Genomic DNA, 15,656 nt, shown 5'->3' on the forward strand with positions numbered 1-15,656 from the left:
CTATTCCTCTTGGGGACTTCACGTTCTCTCTCTGGATACCCAGGGCACCCAGGTGCCCTTCACAGCTGGAGGAATTGGCCCCCATCCCAGGCCCAGCTCCATTTGTCCAAGGCATTTGTCTTGGCAGATGTCATTAGCTCTGCCACCCTGTCCTGCCCCACCTCCCAGCCCAAGTGTCTCCATCTCTGTTTTGGTCTCACCAGAAGCTGTTGCCTGGGAAATCCTAGCAAATTAAGAGTCAGCAGACTTGGGTGCAAATCCTCCCTTTGTCCTTCGCTAGCTTGGGCAAGTTACTTAACCTCACTGAGCTTCAGTTTGTTTCCTCATCTGGAAACTGGAAAAATCATTCCCACCTCCCAGGCTCTCACTGACTCCACCCACCAAGTGCCTTGACCCCTGCAATGAGGCCCCTCCCAGTCCCCTCAAGGGTTACCCCAATGGTACCTAATGCCTCCAACCAATGGCAAAAGCCTCAATGCCCCACCATCCCATGCTTAGAGCCCAGTCCCCACCAGCCACACTAATGCTCCCAAGAGATCTGTCCCTTCCATCTGCCAGGACACTCAAGCATGACCCCAATGTCATCCAGCAGGTCCCATAGTGAGGCCCATTCAGAACACACGAACATGAACTCCAAGCCAGATCCTCACCTAGACCCCAATATTAAGCCCAAACCCGTTCCCACCCCTGACTGCAAATCTTCACCCCCTACATCTCCAGGCAAAGAGAGAAGCAAGTGCAAAGGCGCTGAGGCTGGGAACATGCTTGGCAGGTTTCAGAAACAAACATGGCTAGTAGACAGAGCAAAGAGATTGGTTGTTGTTGAGGCATGAAACGATGGGGAAGAGCAAGGGTTGCCTTGTCCCGCCCTGCCACCCCCATACCTTTCCTTGACTCTCCAGTGCCCTCAGGATGAAGTCCCAGCTCTGTAGCCTGGCCTTCAAGGCCGTTGATCCCCCAGTCCCTGTGCAGACTTGCACCTCACTTCTTGCTTTTCCCCACTTTCTATGCCAGCCGCGTGTCCTACTTCTCACGCCTGCTCAGCACCAGCCCCTCCTGTCATTCCCCCTGTGTAGAAAGTACTCCTTCTTCACCTGACACAATCCTTCTCATATTTTAACCTTCAACTTGGGTTTCACCTCCTCTGGGAAGCTTTCGCTGTCTCCTCTGCCCCTTCAGAGCTCCCACTGACAGCAAGCTCCCCCCCGTCCACTTACTGACCATCCTGCATTGTCATTCTCAGTCTCCTCATTTCTCTCTCCACATGACAGGAGGTGGGGTCATCTCCACAGCCCCAGCACCAGGCCACCCACAAGGAAGACACCTCCAAGAGTGATGGGTGAAGGAAGGCAGTAGCATACTGGTTCCAGCTGGGGGCTCTGCAAAGCCAGGCCAAGGAGTCTGATCTGCACCTGATCTCTGGGAATGCCACGTCAGTGCCTTGTCTTGATGGGGTGGCGGGCCAGCTGGGCAGTCGAGGGCACATGGTCCCAACGCGGGGACCATCAGGACGAGCAGCACAGCCTACTCCATTCATTGATTCCATGAGCCTTTGCGGTACTGTTCCAGAGACTGGGATGGGAATGCACAAGACCGAGGGGCATCCTGCCCTCCTGGAATGTACAGCCTTGCAGCTCAGTTGTCTTCATCATCATCACTAACATTTCTTGAGCACTGACTAAGGGCCTGGTGATGTTGTAAGCTTTTTCTGTATAATAATTCTTTCCTTTATAAAACCCCATGGAATGGATAGTACTGTCTCCCCATTTCACAGATGAGGAAATTGAGGCACAGTAAGGTTAAGTGATTAGCTCAGGGTCACACAGCTAGTAGGACGCATGGCTAGGGTTTGAACACAGGCTCCAGAACCCAGTCTATGAACCCTTTCCACAGCCTTTGTCCCCCTGGGTTCCCCTCAGGAAACTGACGAGGTGATGTCATCCCCATTTTGCAGATGAAATTCAGGAAAAAGACAAGAATCATATTTTTTAGCCTCTATTATGTTACCAGTCACTTTATAAATAGACATTATCTCATTTAATCTTTGTAATGACCCTGGGAAGTAAGTTTTATGGTTATTATTCCCACTTTTACAGATGAGGTTCAGAGAGGTTCTTGTCAAGATCACACAGAACGGGGACTTCCCTGGTGGTCCAGTGGTTAAGAATCCGCCTTCCAATGCAGAGGACTCAGGTTCGATCCCTGGTCAGGGAACTAAGATCCCACATGCTGGGGCAACTAAGCCCGTGTGCCGCAACTACTGAGCACTCGCGCTCTAAAGCCCGTGCACCACAACTAAGACACGAGGGGACTGGCCCCAATGTCTGAGCTGGTTCTTATCATCCCATAGCCCAGTATCTGCACCACCATCTGTCCGCATTCAGAGGACACATGGTTGGACACCATGGTGACCAAATGGGAGGCACAGAGCCAGCAGTGCTTTGTGTCTATGTCTTAACCTAGTCTCCTCTTGGTCCTTGGCACCTTCTGGAATCCACCCATGCTTTGCCTCTGCTTCCTGAGCATCCCTGGGCCTGATGAGGAGGCCCAGAGGAAGAGGAAGAGCACAGATGGGAGATTGAGGTGTTGGCTTTAAAATTGGGAGAAAGTGGGAGTCCCCTGGTGGCCTAGTGGTTGGGATTCTGGGCTTTCATTACTGTGGCCTGGTTCAATCCCTGTCCCTGGTCAGGGAACTGAGATCCCTCAAGCCCTGCGGCACAGCATGAAATGAAATGAAATGAAAGTGAAAAAGAGCCAGCAAGGCTGTCCTCCATTCACAGTCACATACTGAATTCCCATTGTGTAACCCAAACTTCCCGAAGAAGTGACATATGAACAGACTCTAATCAGATGAGTAGACCCTACCAAATAGCAAAAACGACCCTAAAACTACACTAAACACTGCGTGCCAGAGATGCAGAACTGGACAAGTAGGTCAATGGAAAAGAGTAGAAAGACTAGGAGTAGACCCATGTATACATAGGAATTTTGGATGTGATAAAAGGAACACTTCATATGAGGGAGGATAAGGATAAACTATTAAGATAAAAGAGGGAATTCCCTGGTGGTCCAGTGGTTAGGACTCAGTGCTTTCACTGCCGTGCCCAGGTTCCATCCCTGGTTGGGGAACTAAGATCCTGCAAGTCACATGGCACAGCCAATAATAATAATAATAATAAAAGATATTGGAGCCATTGGAAAACTATATGGAAAAGTTTAAATTAGATCATGCAGTGAACGCAGCTGGTGTTCCACCCAAATCCCCTTTACTGGCAGTGTACCCATCTCCAGCTGGTGAGAGTATTGGCTGCGAATGACTCACAGCTGCCTCCTTCTCCCTGGGATGGAGGCACCCACATGACAGCAATGGAAGCACGGTGGTGGACACACTGCCATTTGCTGCACTATCCAGAAGCTGATGGCCTCTTAGGATGATGAAACCACTTCTGGAAGGCCCAGCTGAGATGCCAGCATGGAGAGGATACAGTACCATCCTTTGGAATAAGGTGTACACCTTAAAACAATGGCTATTTTATGGTGCTGTGACCCAGAACATAGGTACATGAACCTGGGAATTAAGGAGTAGAAGAAAGAGTGGCCCCACTTAGTATTGCTCCCAGTGACCTCCTTGGGGAATTTGTGCTTGCAACCCCCCAACTTTAGGCCCTGTGGGTCTAGAGATCCTAATTTCCAGATTGGGGATGGACATTTCTACCAGGGGACATGGCAAGAGTCCCATTAAATTTTGAGCTACACCCAACCCCTGGTCACTTTGGTCTCCTTCTGCCAATAGACCAGCAGGCAAAGAAAGGACATGCTTACGGGCAGGGGTAATAGACCATGGTCATCACCAGGAAGCAGGACCACCTCTGTGTAATGGGGGTGACAGAAATATGTTTAGCGTTCAGGTGATCCATTGAGACATCTCCAGATCTCCATGCAGAGTTTTATTTGTAAGTGGGCAAGTACCATCACCATGGGCTCATAGGGCATGCTAACTAGGGACTCAGACCCTTCAGGGGTGAGGGCCAGGGTCAACCCACCAGGCAAACTGTCAAAACCAGCAGAAATACTAGCTGAAGCCAGAAGCAGAAGGGAAGGGGAGGGCTAGAATGAGTGGATGGCAGAGGAAAGAGGTGATAAACATCAGTTAAGTCTCAGGAGCTAATCCTCCTTTTCTAAGTTTACCCAGAAATTATGATCAATCAGAATCCTGGGGAAGCTGCACGTGGATGGAGAGAACTTAATGGGAGAAGCAAGTAGATTTGAACAGTGCAAAGGTGAACGGTAGTGCACACTGTTGGTGCCCCACCCAGGTCCCTTTACCAACTGTACACCCATCCCCCCGCCTGCCCCACCTCTGGAGAATTGCCCAGCACCTCTCCTCCTGGAAAAACTTGGCCAGTGACAGACTAGCACCAGATTGATAAAAAGGTAGATCCCTTGCCTCCAGGTGAAACTAACTTGGTGATACAATTTGGGCTCCAGAACTTTCTCTATCCAAAGCTAGTCACCAGGTGAGGCCACATTCTTGCTCAGCTTTTCGTCACTGCCCTGTTCTGATGACCCCATTCTCCTTCTGAGAATACTTCCCCAGTCACTTGGTCAAGAATTTCCATCTTGGACTACATTAAACTCAAAAGCTTCTACACAGCAAAAAAACAATTAACAAAATGAAAAGACAACCTATAGAATGGGAGAACAATTTTGCAAACCATATTCCAATAAGTGTTGGTGTTTTTTTTCTGGCTGCACAAGGTCTTAGTTGGGCACATGGGATCTTTAGTTGTGGCATGTGGACTTCTTAGTTGTGGCATGCATGCAGGATCTAGTACCCCAACCAGGGATCAAACCTGGGCCCCCTGCATTGGGAGCGCAGAGTCTTACCCACTAAACCACCAGGGAAGTCCCTCAATAAGGGGTTAATATCCAAAATATATAAAGAGCTGTCAGCTTAATAACAAAAAAACTAAAAGACAAGAACCAAACAAACAACAATGAAAATAAAGAAAAAAAGATAACAAAAAAGGAAAAAAATAACAAAACCCCAAAAATTCCAATTAAAAAGTGGACAGAGGAACTGAACAGACATTATTCCAAAGAGGACATCAGGACATCAAAATGGCCAACAGGCACATGAAAAGATGCTTAACATCACTGATCATCAGGGAAATGCAAATCAAAACCACAATGAGCTACCACCTCACACCTGTTAGAAAGTCTATCATGAAGAAGACAAGAGACAACAGGTTCTGGCGAGAATGTGGTGAAAAGTAAACTCTTATACATTGTTTGTGGGAGTGTAAATAAGTCCAACTACTATGGAAAACAATATGGAGGTTCCTCAAAAAATTAAAAGTAGATCTACCTTACCATCCAGCAATTCCACTTCTGGGTGTATACCCAAAGGAAATAAATATAGGATTTCAACGAGATATATGCGCTTCCATGTTTATCACAACATTATTCACAATAGCCAAGATATGGAAACAACCCAAGAGCCCATCAATAGATGTAGTACATATACAGAATGAAATATTATTCAGTGGTGAGAAAGGAGGATATGGATGAACCTTAAGCACATATGTTAAGTGAGATAAGTCAGACAGAGAAAGACAAGGACTGTATGATGTCTCTTATATGTGTAATTTACGAAAGTTAAACCTGTAAAAAACCAGAGAATAAAATGGTCTTTACCAGAGGATGGGGCGGAGGGGATAAGAGTGACAGTGTTTAAAGGTACAAACTTGTAATGAGTAGTAAATAAGTCACAGAGATCTAATGCACAGTATAATGAATATAGACAATAATATATTACTATAATTATATAATGTGATAGATATCACTACATTGACAATCATATTACAATATAAAATGTGTCAAAGTAAGTATACATTAAACTCATACAATGTTACACATCAAATTTATTGAGTTAAAAAAAAAAAGAATCCCCATCTTGGGCTCTGTTTCTCAGGAATCTGACCCAAGGCAGATCCCTTTCTAACACCATTAAAAAAAAGAAATTATCATATCACTATATAGCACAGGGAACTATATTCAATATATTATAATAACTATAATGGAAAAGAATCTGAAGAAAATATATGTATAACTGAATCACTTTGCTGTACAACTGAAACTAACACAATGTTGTAAATCAACTATATTTCAATAAAAAATAAATAAATTATAGATTAAGGACAAATGTGAAAGAGATCTCTAAACTTACTAAACAAAAATATAGGAAAATACTTTAAAAGCTGGGGCTAAGAGAAAGTCTTCTAAAGAAAGTCACAAAACAAAACATACATTAAGTGAAAAGTAAAATGTTGATAAATATAAGTACATCTCTAGTTGTTTTTTTTTTTTACCGTAAGTGTACCCAAATATTGCTCTTGGTTACTCACGTGCACTCTCTCACAATACAGACCACGAATATGTCATGCTTCCACTGATATTTCATTAGTATCATGATGATTTTAAAATATGTGCCCACATTTTTTGATGTGCCTCCCTTCAAAGGGAGCAGGCTGATTCCCCTTCCCTTGAATGCAGGCTGGTTCTAGTGACTTGCTAGTAACAACTAGAATGTGACAGAAGTGATCTTGTGTGACTTCTGAGGCTAGGGCATAAGAAGTGTCTCTCTGGACACTTGCCCTTGGAACCTAGGTACCATGTTGTGAGGAAGCCCAGGTGACATAAGAGACCATGTGGTAGGTGTTCTGGCTGTCAGCCCCAAGCTCAGCCCTCATCCATAGTCACACATATGAGTGAATGAGCATTCAGATGATTCTAAGTCCCTCCAACCCCGGCCCCAGCTTTCAAGTCTTATAGTTGACACCCCCAAACATGGTAGAGCAGAGGCAAGCCATCCCTACTGATGCCTGACTGAATTCCTGATACACAGAAACCATGAGAGATCATAAATGACTGTTATTGTTTTAAGCCACTAAATTTAGGAAGCAATAGATAAACTAAAACACAGGGGCCATGTGAAATATATGGCACAAAAATGAAGAGCAATTGAATTACATAGACTCAGTAACAATTTGCAGAAAGAATCCAGACAGTTCACAGCACAGAGTGAGATAAAAGGGCGTTTAACATTTCAGACTCCTTAGAATTTCTTAAGTCTTCAACATTTCGTATGCAGTTGAGCTGACTGTCCCATAAACGTCGTTTGTTGTCTTAGATATATGAAAATTGTCACGCAGAAGAAACTTCTGTTTGGCAAACTGAAAAACCAGGTTGGTGCTCCCGTTCAAGGACTTGAGGTGTACGTGCTTCTCAGTAACATTGAATGTGTGTGAGGGTACGTGTGGGTCCATCCCTAGGCCCAATTCCCCCTCACTCCACCTACAGCCTACTCACTCCCTTTCTCTCTCACAAAAGAGAGAGAGAATCCATGAATCAAGAGAGTGGGAGAGACTTCCCTGGTGGTCCCGTGGGTAAGACTCCACGCTCTCAGTGCAGGGGGCCCGGGTTTGATCCCTGGTTGGGGAACTAGATCCTGCATGCATGCTGCAACTAAGAGTTCCCATGCCACAACTAAGAAAAAAAAAAAATCCCACAGGCCACAGTGAAGATTCCACGGACTGCAACTAAGACTGGCGCAGGGCTTCCCTGGTGGCGCAGTGGTTAAGAATCCACCTGCCAATGCAGAGGACACGGGTTTGAGCCCTGGTCCGGGCAGATCCCACATGCCGCGGAGCAACTAAGCCTCTGCGCCGCAACTACTGAGCCTTCGCTCTAGAGCCCGTGAGCCACAACTACTGAGCCCGTGTGCCACAACTACTGAAGTCCGAGCTCATACTCCGCAACAAGAGAAACCGCTACAATGAGAAGCCCGCGCACCGCAACAAAGGGTAACCCCCGCTCGCCGCAACTAGAGAAAGCCCGCGCGCAGCAACGAAGACCCAACACGGCCAAAAATAAATAAGTAAAATAAATAAAAATTTTAAAGAAGCTTATGTATTAAAAAAAAAAAAAAGACCTGGGGCAGCCTAAATAAATAAATACATAAATATTAAAAAAAAAAAGAGAGTGGGAAAGGGAGCAGCTAGGCACAACATCCTACAAAGTAAATGCTATGAGAATCATACCTTACAGATGAGAAAACTGTGGTTCGGAGAGGTGAGGTCACACAGTGCCCCACAGCTAGATGTAAGGCCAAGTCTCCAAACTGAGTCTATGTGTTTCTAGACTTCAGTGGAAAAAAAAATCGCCTGGGATACTCTTACAAATACAGATTCCTGGTCCCCACCCAGACGTTCAATAGATCCCAAGGAGCCCGGGCATTTGCATTTTTAGTATGGGGGCCACCCGCACCCCATCTCCAAGGGGATTCTGGGTCCTGCTTTGAGGGACACTGAATAATACACACACCTCTGTCTTCTATACAGAACCAACCCTGGTGAGAGAGATACACAAGAGGTCAGGGGACTGTTGTAGATTAAGAGATTCTGGAGCCAAAACAACAGGATTAGTTATCATTGCTGTGTAACAACATACGCCCCAAACTAGCAGTTTAAAATAACAACGTTTATGATTTCAGTTTCTGTGGGTCAGGGGTCTGGGTTGAGAGGCTCTCACAGGCTGCAATCAAGGTCAGGGCTGCAGTCATCTCAAGGGGCAGGAGAATCTGCTTCCAAGTTCACTCACGTGGCATTGGCAGGATTCAGTTCCCTGAGGATTGTTGGTCTCAGGGCCTCGTCCTTCCCTCCCCTGGCTGTTAGCTGGAGGCTGCTCTCAGTTCCTTGCCATGTTTTTTTTTTTTTTTTTGGCCCCGTGGCTTGTGGGATCTTAGTTCCCCGACCAGGGATGGAACCCAGGCCCCAGCAGTGAAAGCACCAAGTCCTAACCACTGGACCACCAGGGAATTCCCAGTTCCTGGCCATGTGGATCTCTCCATGGGGCAGTTCACAACGTGGCATCTTGCTTTATTAACGAAGCTGAGAAGATCCAGAGAGAGGGCTCAGAAGATGGAAGTGACAGTCTTTCATAGCCTATCTTGGAAATGACATCCCATCACTTTTACTGATTCTGTTCATTATAGAAGCAAGTCACTAGGTCCAGACTACACCAAGGGGAGGGGAATACTAGGAGGCAGGGATCATTTGGAGCCATGTCAGAAGCTGCCTACTTCAACAACCAAATGTGATGTGTGGACATGGGTTGGGTTCTGATTTCAATAAACCAACTATAGAGACATTTATGAGATAATCCAGGAAATTTGAACATGGACTACGTATTGGATGATACTAAGGAATTACCATTATTTATTTAGATGTGACAAATACCTGTGGTTATGTTTTAAAAAAACATTCCTTATATCTTAGATAAAGCCTAAAGAATATTACAAATGAAATGTTATGGACTTCTTTGGTGGCGCAGTGGTTAAGAATCCGCCTGCCAAAAACAAATACTGTATGCTAACACATATATATGGAATTAAAAAAAAAAAAAAGGTTCTGAAGAACTTCGGGGCAGGACAGGAATAAAGACGCAGAAGTAGAGAATGGACTTGAGGACACGGGGAGGGGGAAGGGTAAGCTGGGACGAAGTGAGAGAGTGGCATGGACATATATACACTACCAAATGTAAAATAGATAGCTAGTGGGAAGCAGCCTCATAACACAGGGAGATCAGCTCGGTGCTTTGTGACCACCTAGAGGGGTGGGATAGGGAGGGTGGGAGGGAGACGCAAGAGGGAGGAGATATGAGGATATATGTATATGTGTAGCTGATTCACTTTGTTATAAAGCAGAAACAAACACACTATTGTAAAGCAATTATACTCCAATAAAGATGTTAAAAAAAAAAAGAATCTGCCTGCCAATGCAGGGGACACGGGTTCGAGCCCTGGTCCAGGAAGATACAACATGCTGCGGAGCAACTAAACCCGTACGCCACAACTACTGAGCCTGCGCTCTAGAGCTCATGAGCCACAACTACTGAGCCCACATGCCACAACTACTGAAGCCCGCGCACCTAGAGCCTGTGCTCTGCAACAAGAGAAGCCACCACAATGAGAAGCCTGCGCACCGCAACAAAGAGTAGCTCCCGCTTGTCGCAACTAGAGAAAGCCGGCGCGCAGCAACAAAGACCCAAAGCGGCCAAAAATAAATAAATAAATTAATTAATTAATTTAAAAAAAAGAAATGTTATGAAGTCTGGGATTTGCTTTAAAATAATATAATGGGGGAGGGGAAGATGGGAGGAATGGAGGTATAGGTTAAACTAGATTTGTCACATGTAACAAATGTTGGAAGTGTGTTATGTTTAGAAGGATATGAGGGTTCATTATACTTTTCTACTTTTATATGTGTTTGAAATTTTCCATAATAGTTAAAAGAGCAAATTGAAGCTAAAAAATCATACATTGAAAGTTGAGGGACTTCCCTGGTGGTCCAGTGGGTAAGACTCCGTGCTCCCAACACAGGGGGCCCGGGTTCGATCCTGGTGGGGGAACTAGATCCCGCATGCATGCCGCACCTAAGGAATCCGCGTGTTGAAACTAAGACCTGGTTCAGCCTAAATAAATAAATAAATATTTAAAAAAAGAAAGTTAAAAGAATATACAAATTCTAAAGTTGTTGCAGATTGACTGTATTTTAATGATTAGAAAAGACAATAACAAGAGGGAAAAAAACCATTTCAGATGGGGAAAGAGAACCATAAATATGAAAAAGAAAGAAAAGGAAGGAAGGGAGGGAGGGAGGGAGGATAGAATCAAGCATGGGAGACAGCTGACCCCTGACCCTTGCTTAATCAAAGCAAGTGGAATTCAGGTCAATCTAGTGGAAGAGAGAGCTTTGGGCAGCAGAAATCTAAGCCCTCAGGGGTTCCTAATATCTGTGTAGGACTGGCTGGAATTTAGGGCCTGGCCTGCGCCTAGAGGGGTGGTGAAGCTGGACCCATTTCAGAAAGGGAATGAAGGCAGTAGGCCTAGTAGCAGCTGGTGGAAGTATTACACGAGGATTCAGGTCTCTCCACGGAGCTTTGGAAGAATGCAGTATTGTGCAGGAGGCCACAGCCTTACAGATCCTAGATTATGAGGAGACTAAATCTCAAACCCTCATCTCTAAATGAACAAAGGCCTGAGGCTCCCTCCTCATTCTGGATTAGATCAGGGATTTTGCATCATAGCTGCCTAGCATGGGGCATGGCACACAAGCAGTGCTTAATACCCATTTATTCCATCTAGTGGTAGTGGGCCTCAACCAAGCAGATGTGCATATCAGAATTTTCCAGAAAGCTTTTAGCATCATTTTTTAATAATTGTGTGCAATTTTTTGCAAAGGTAGTGCAGTCATTTGTCTGGTTCAATATTCAAAAGGGTCAAAAAGGCATCTGTTCAGTGAAAGGGTTTCCTCCCACCTCTGTTCCCCAGCCTCCCAGTTCCCCTCCCTGGAGGGAACCATGGATACTTGCTTCTTCTGAATACTTTCAGGACATTTTATGTATATGTCATGAAATATGTATGTTTGGCGTTTGCTTTTTTAAAACAAACAGTAGCAAAACACACACACTGTTCTGCATCTTGCTTTTTTAATTTCGCAATGTTGCTCATAATCATTCCATACCAGTTGTTTGTTTTTAAACCACAATTATATCTATATATTCTATCTTTATAAGAAAGTGGAGGGCTTCCCTGGTGGCGCAGTGGTTAAGAATCCGCCTGCCAATGCAGGAGACACGGCCCGAGCCCTGGTCGGGGAAGATGCCACATGCCCCGGAGCAACTAAGCGGGGGAGCCACAACTACTGAGCCTGCGCTCTAGAGCCCGTGAGCCACTACTGAAGCCCGAGTGCCTAGATCCCGTGCGCTGCAAGAAGAGACGCCACCACAATGAGAAGCCTGCGCATCGCAACGAAGAGTAGACCCCACTCGCCACAACTAGAGAAAGCCCGCGCGCAGCAACGAAGACCAAACGCAGCCAAAATAAGCAAATAAATTTAATTTAAAAAAGAGAGAAATTACTGAGACATTGAAATACTAGCCGGTTTCAGTTCTCAGATGCGGGCATTAATGCACAAGGGCTCCCTTCTCCTTCAACTTTGCTTAAAAAAAATTTAAAAAGAAAGTGGAAAGTTACTGGAATATAAATTTTAAAAATTTCTAGGTACTATTTTGAGTTCATTGCAAAAATAAAACCCGTATCTTCTATATCCATTCTAAACTAGAAAACCTGTTGCAGTTACATTCTTCTCTCCGCCCCTTACAGTATAGTGGTTTGTTGTGGTAAATATACATAACACAAAATTTACCATTTTAACCATTTTTAAGTGCACAGTTCAGTGGCATTAAGTACATTCACAATGTTATGCAATCATCACCACTATCAATCTCCAGAACTTTTTCAACTTCCCAAATTGAAACTCTGTACCGATTAAACACTAACTCCCCATTCCCCCTCCCCTGGGCCCTGGTAAACATCATTCCACTTTCTGTCTCTATGAATTTGGCTATTCTAGGGACCTCATATCAGTGGAATCATAAAGTATTTGTCCTTTAGTGTCTGGTTTGCTTCACTTAGCATACTGTTTTCAAGACTCATCCACGTTGTAGCATGTATTAGAATTTATTCCTTATTAAGGTTGAATGATATCCTCTTGTGATATTCATATATGCCACATTTTATTTATCCATTCATTCATCAATGGACATTTAAGTTTGCTTCTACCTTTTAGCTATTGTGAATATGCTGCTGTGAATCTGGGTGTACAAATATCTGTTTAAGTCTCCGCTTTCAATTCCCAGAAGTGGAATTGCTAGACTATATAGTAATTCTATTTATTTTTTTTGGCATGTGGGATCTTAGTTCCCCAACCAGGGATCAAACCCATGCCCCTGTATTGGGAACGCAGAGTCTTAACCATTAGACCACCGGGGAAGTCCCCAGTAATTCTATGTTTGATTAATTAATTAATTAAACATTAACTACACATTAAATTAATGTTTAATTTTTTGAGGGCCCACCATACTGTCATCCACAGTGGCTGGACTATTTTACATTTCCATCAGCAATGCACAGGATTCTAATTTCTCCCTGTCTTTATCAACACTTATTTTCTGTTTGTTTTTATTTTTATTATTTTTTTTTCGGCTGTGCCGCGTGGAATGCGGGATCTTAGTTCCCTGACCAGGTATCGAACTGTGCCCCAGTCTTAACCACTGGACCGCCAGGGAAGTCCCTGTTTGTTTTTAAATAATAGCCATCCTAAGGGGTGTGAAGTGGTATTTCATTGTGGTTTTGTTCTGCATTTCCCAAATGACTAATGATGTTGAACATCTTGTCATGTGCTACTGGCCATTTGTATATCTTTTTTGGAGAAATGTCAAGTCTGCCACTTACATTCTTTAAAATATATATTTAGGGCTTCCCTGGTGGTGCAGTGGTTAAGAATCTGCCTGCCAATGAAGGGGACACGGGTTCGATCCCTGGTCCGGGAAGATCCCACATGCCGCAGAGCAACTAAGCCTGTACGCCACAACTACTGAGCCTGCACTCTAGAGCCCGCGAGCCACAACTACTGAGCCCGCGTGCCACAACTACTGAAGCCCACACGCCTGGAGCCAGTGCTCCACAGCAAGAGAAGCCACCGCTTCAATGAAATGAAGAGTAGCTCCCGCTCGCCGCAACTAGAGAAAGCCCGTGCGCAGCAACGAAGACCCAACACTGCCAAAAATAGATAAATAAATTAATTAATTTAAAAAAAAAAAGAAGACAAACCTTATTTTTGTACAAATGAAAAGGGGCTCTTGGGTGCTATATACCTTGAGTTTTTTTATGTCTGAGAAGGTCTGAAGTCATCATATTTTAATGTCAACATGGCTGGATTATAGTATTTTCAACTCATGTTTTAAGTATATATAAATAATATCTGCTCATGGTAAAAATGTCAAACTGCAGAGTAAATTATAAAGTGAAAAGTAAAAGTTTTCCTCTATCTCTGTATGCAGTCTCACTCAGCCACCTCCCTACCCAGCCAGCTGGGGGTGCAGGCCCAGCGCCTGGCACTGAGGTGCTCTACGCAGTGTAAAAAATGGTTTTGACCTTCAGTACGCTTACGTTCGTGTCTCAGTTAATGAAGTGGGGCCAATAGTGCTTATGTTAGGACTGAAGCAAGCTGGATGGGGACTGTGTTGATCTTGTGAGTACACGTCTCATCCAAAATGGGCAGCCAACTGTTCAGCTCCAGCTGATTCTTTATTTTTTAAATAAATTTATTTATTTCTTTATTTTTGGCTGCACTGGGTTTTCGTTGCTGTGTGCGGGCTTTCTCTACTTGCGGCGAGCGGGAGCTACTCTTCATTTCATTGAAGTGGTGGCTTCTTTTGTTGCAGAGCACGGGCTCTACGTGCACGGGCTTCAGTAGTTGTGGCATGTGGGCTCAGTAGTCGTGGCTCGCTGGCTCTAGAGCGCAGGCTCAGTAGTTGTGGCTCACGGGCTTAGTTGCTCCGCGGCATGTGGGATCTTCCTGGACCAGGGCTCAAACCCGTGTGCCCTACATTGGCAGGTGGATTCTTAACCACTGCGCCACCAGGGAAGTCCCTCAAGCTGATTCTTGTTCAAGGAATGCAGACTCAGTGTTGCTGGATTTCAAGTGAAAGGAGAAATTTGTGGTTGCTCTGCCAAACTTAACACACAAAGGGGCTGGATTTGATCAGTTGGCGGATGCTGTAGTTAGTTGCTCTGATGATGGGCTCTGGAGTCTTGGGTTTGAATCCTAGCTCTATCTATCACACATCCATTCCCAGTTTCCTCATCTATAAAATGGGATTCTACCTCATAGGATTCTTATGAGGATCAAATGAGATGCTGAAAGCACATATGAGATGGGCTCTTCATAAAGCTTATAGTCTAGGGGAAGAGTCAAATGAACCTCATCTGGGAATTACACACATGAAGGCTTCACTGGGACAGAGACCTGAAGGATGAACAGTTAACTGGGTGCAGCAGTGGGAAGGGTGGAGGGGAAGGGCCTAACAGGCAGAGGGACCGGCTCCAGAGAAAGCCCTGAGGCAATCATGCAAACCCAAACTAGAGCAGTGAGGACGCAGAGGAGATAATCTTCTGGGAGCCAAGGACTTCCTAACTGATAAAGTGTGAGCTAGAAGGAGTCTCAGTTCATCCTGAGGCCAGTCCCTGCAAATTTAGGACTTCACATCACACTGGCCTGTGTTAACTTTCCTGACAGAAAAACCACACCCACCAAGTCTTCCGCAGGGCCCTCTAACCCTCTTCTCTCAAACACAGAAGAGAGGGGGGAAGCACAGGGGTCAAAAGTGAGTTGTTTTCCAGGCAGAGGAGGAAGATCAAGAAGGCAGGTAAGAAGGCACGGAGGTAGGAAGCAGTCCCATTTGCTTTGGCAGCTGAGGTGTCTGGGTGAGGGCAGGTGCCTCCAAAACTGGCTGGGCGATTTGCAGCGCCCACAACTTCAGGTTGAGGAATCTGGTCAGTTTGTAAGACCTCAGTCAAATGGAGAATGGGCGCCCCCTGGGAGCAGTACTCGGTACTGGACACAGGAGGACCCAGATGAGGAGCGGTGGGGGAGGAGGGGGTGCGGCTCAAGATGGGGTAGACTGCCTGCCACGGTTTTCTTCTCACAGGAGCTAACTCCTTGCGGCATGATGGATTCCTGGGATCCCGG

Source organism: Balaenoptera ricei, chromosome 15 (genome assembly GCF_028023285.1).
Source record: "Balaenoptera ricei isolate mBalRic1 chromosome 15, mBalRic1.hap2, whole genome shotgun sequence".
In the NCBI taxonomy this organism is placed as follows: domain Eukaryota; kingdom Metazoa; phylum Chordata; class Mammalia; order Artiodactyla; family Balaenopteridae; genus Balaenoptera; species Balaenoptera ricei.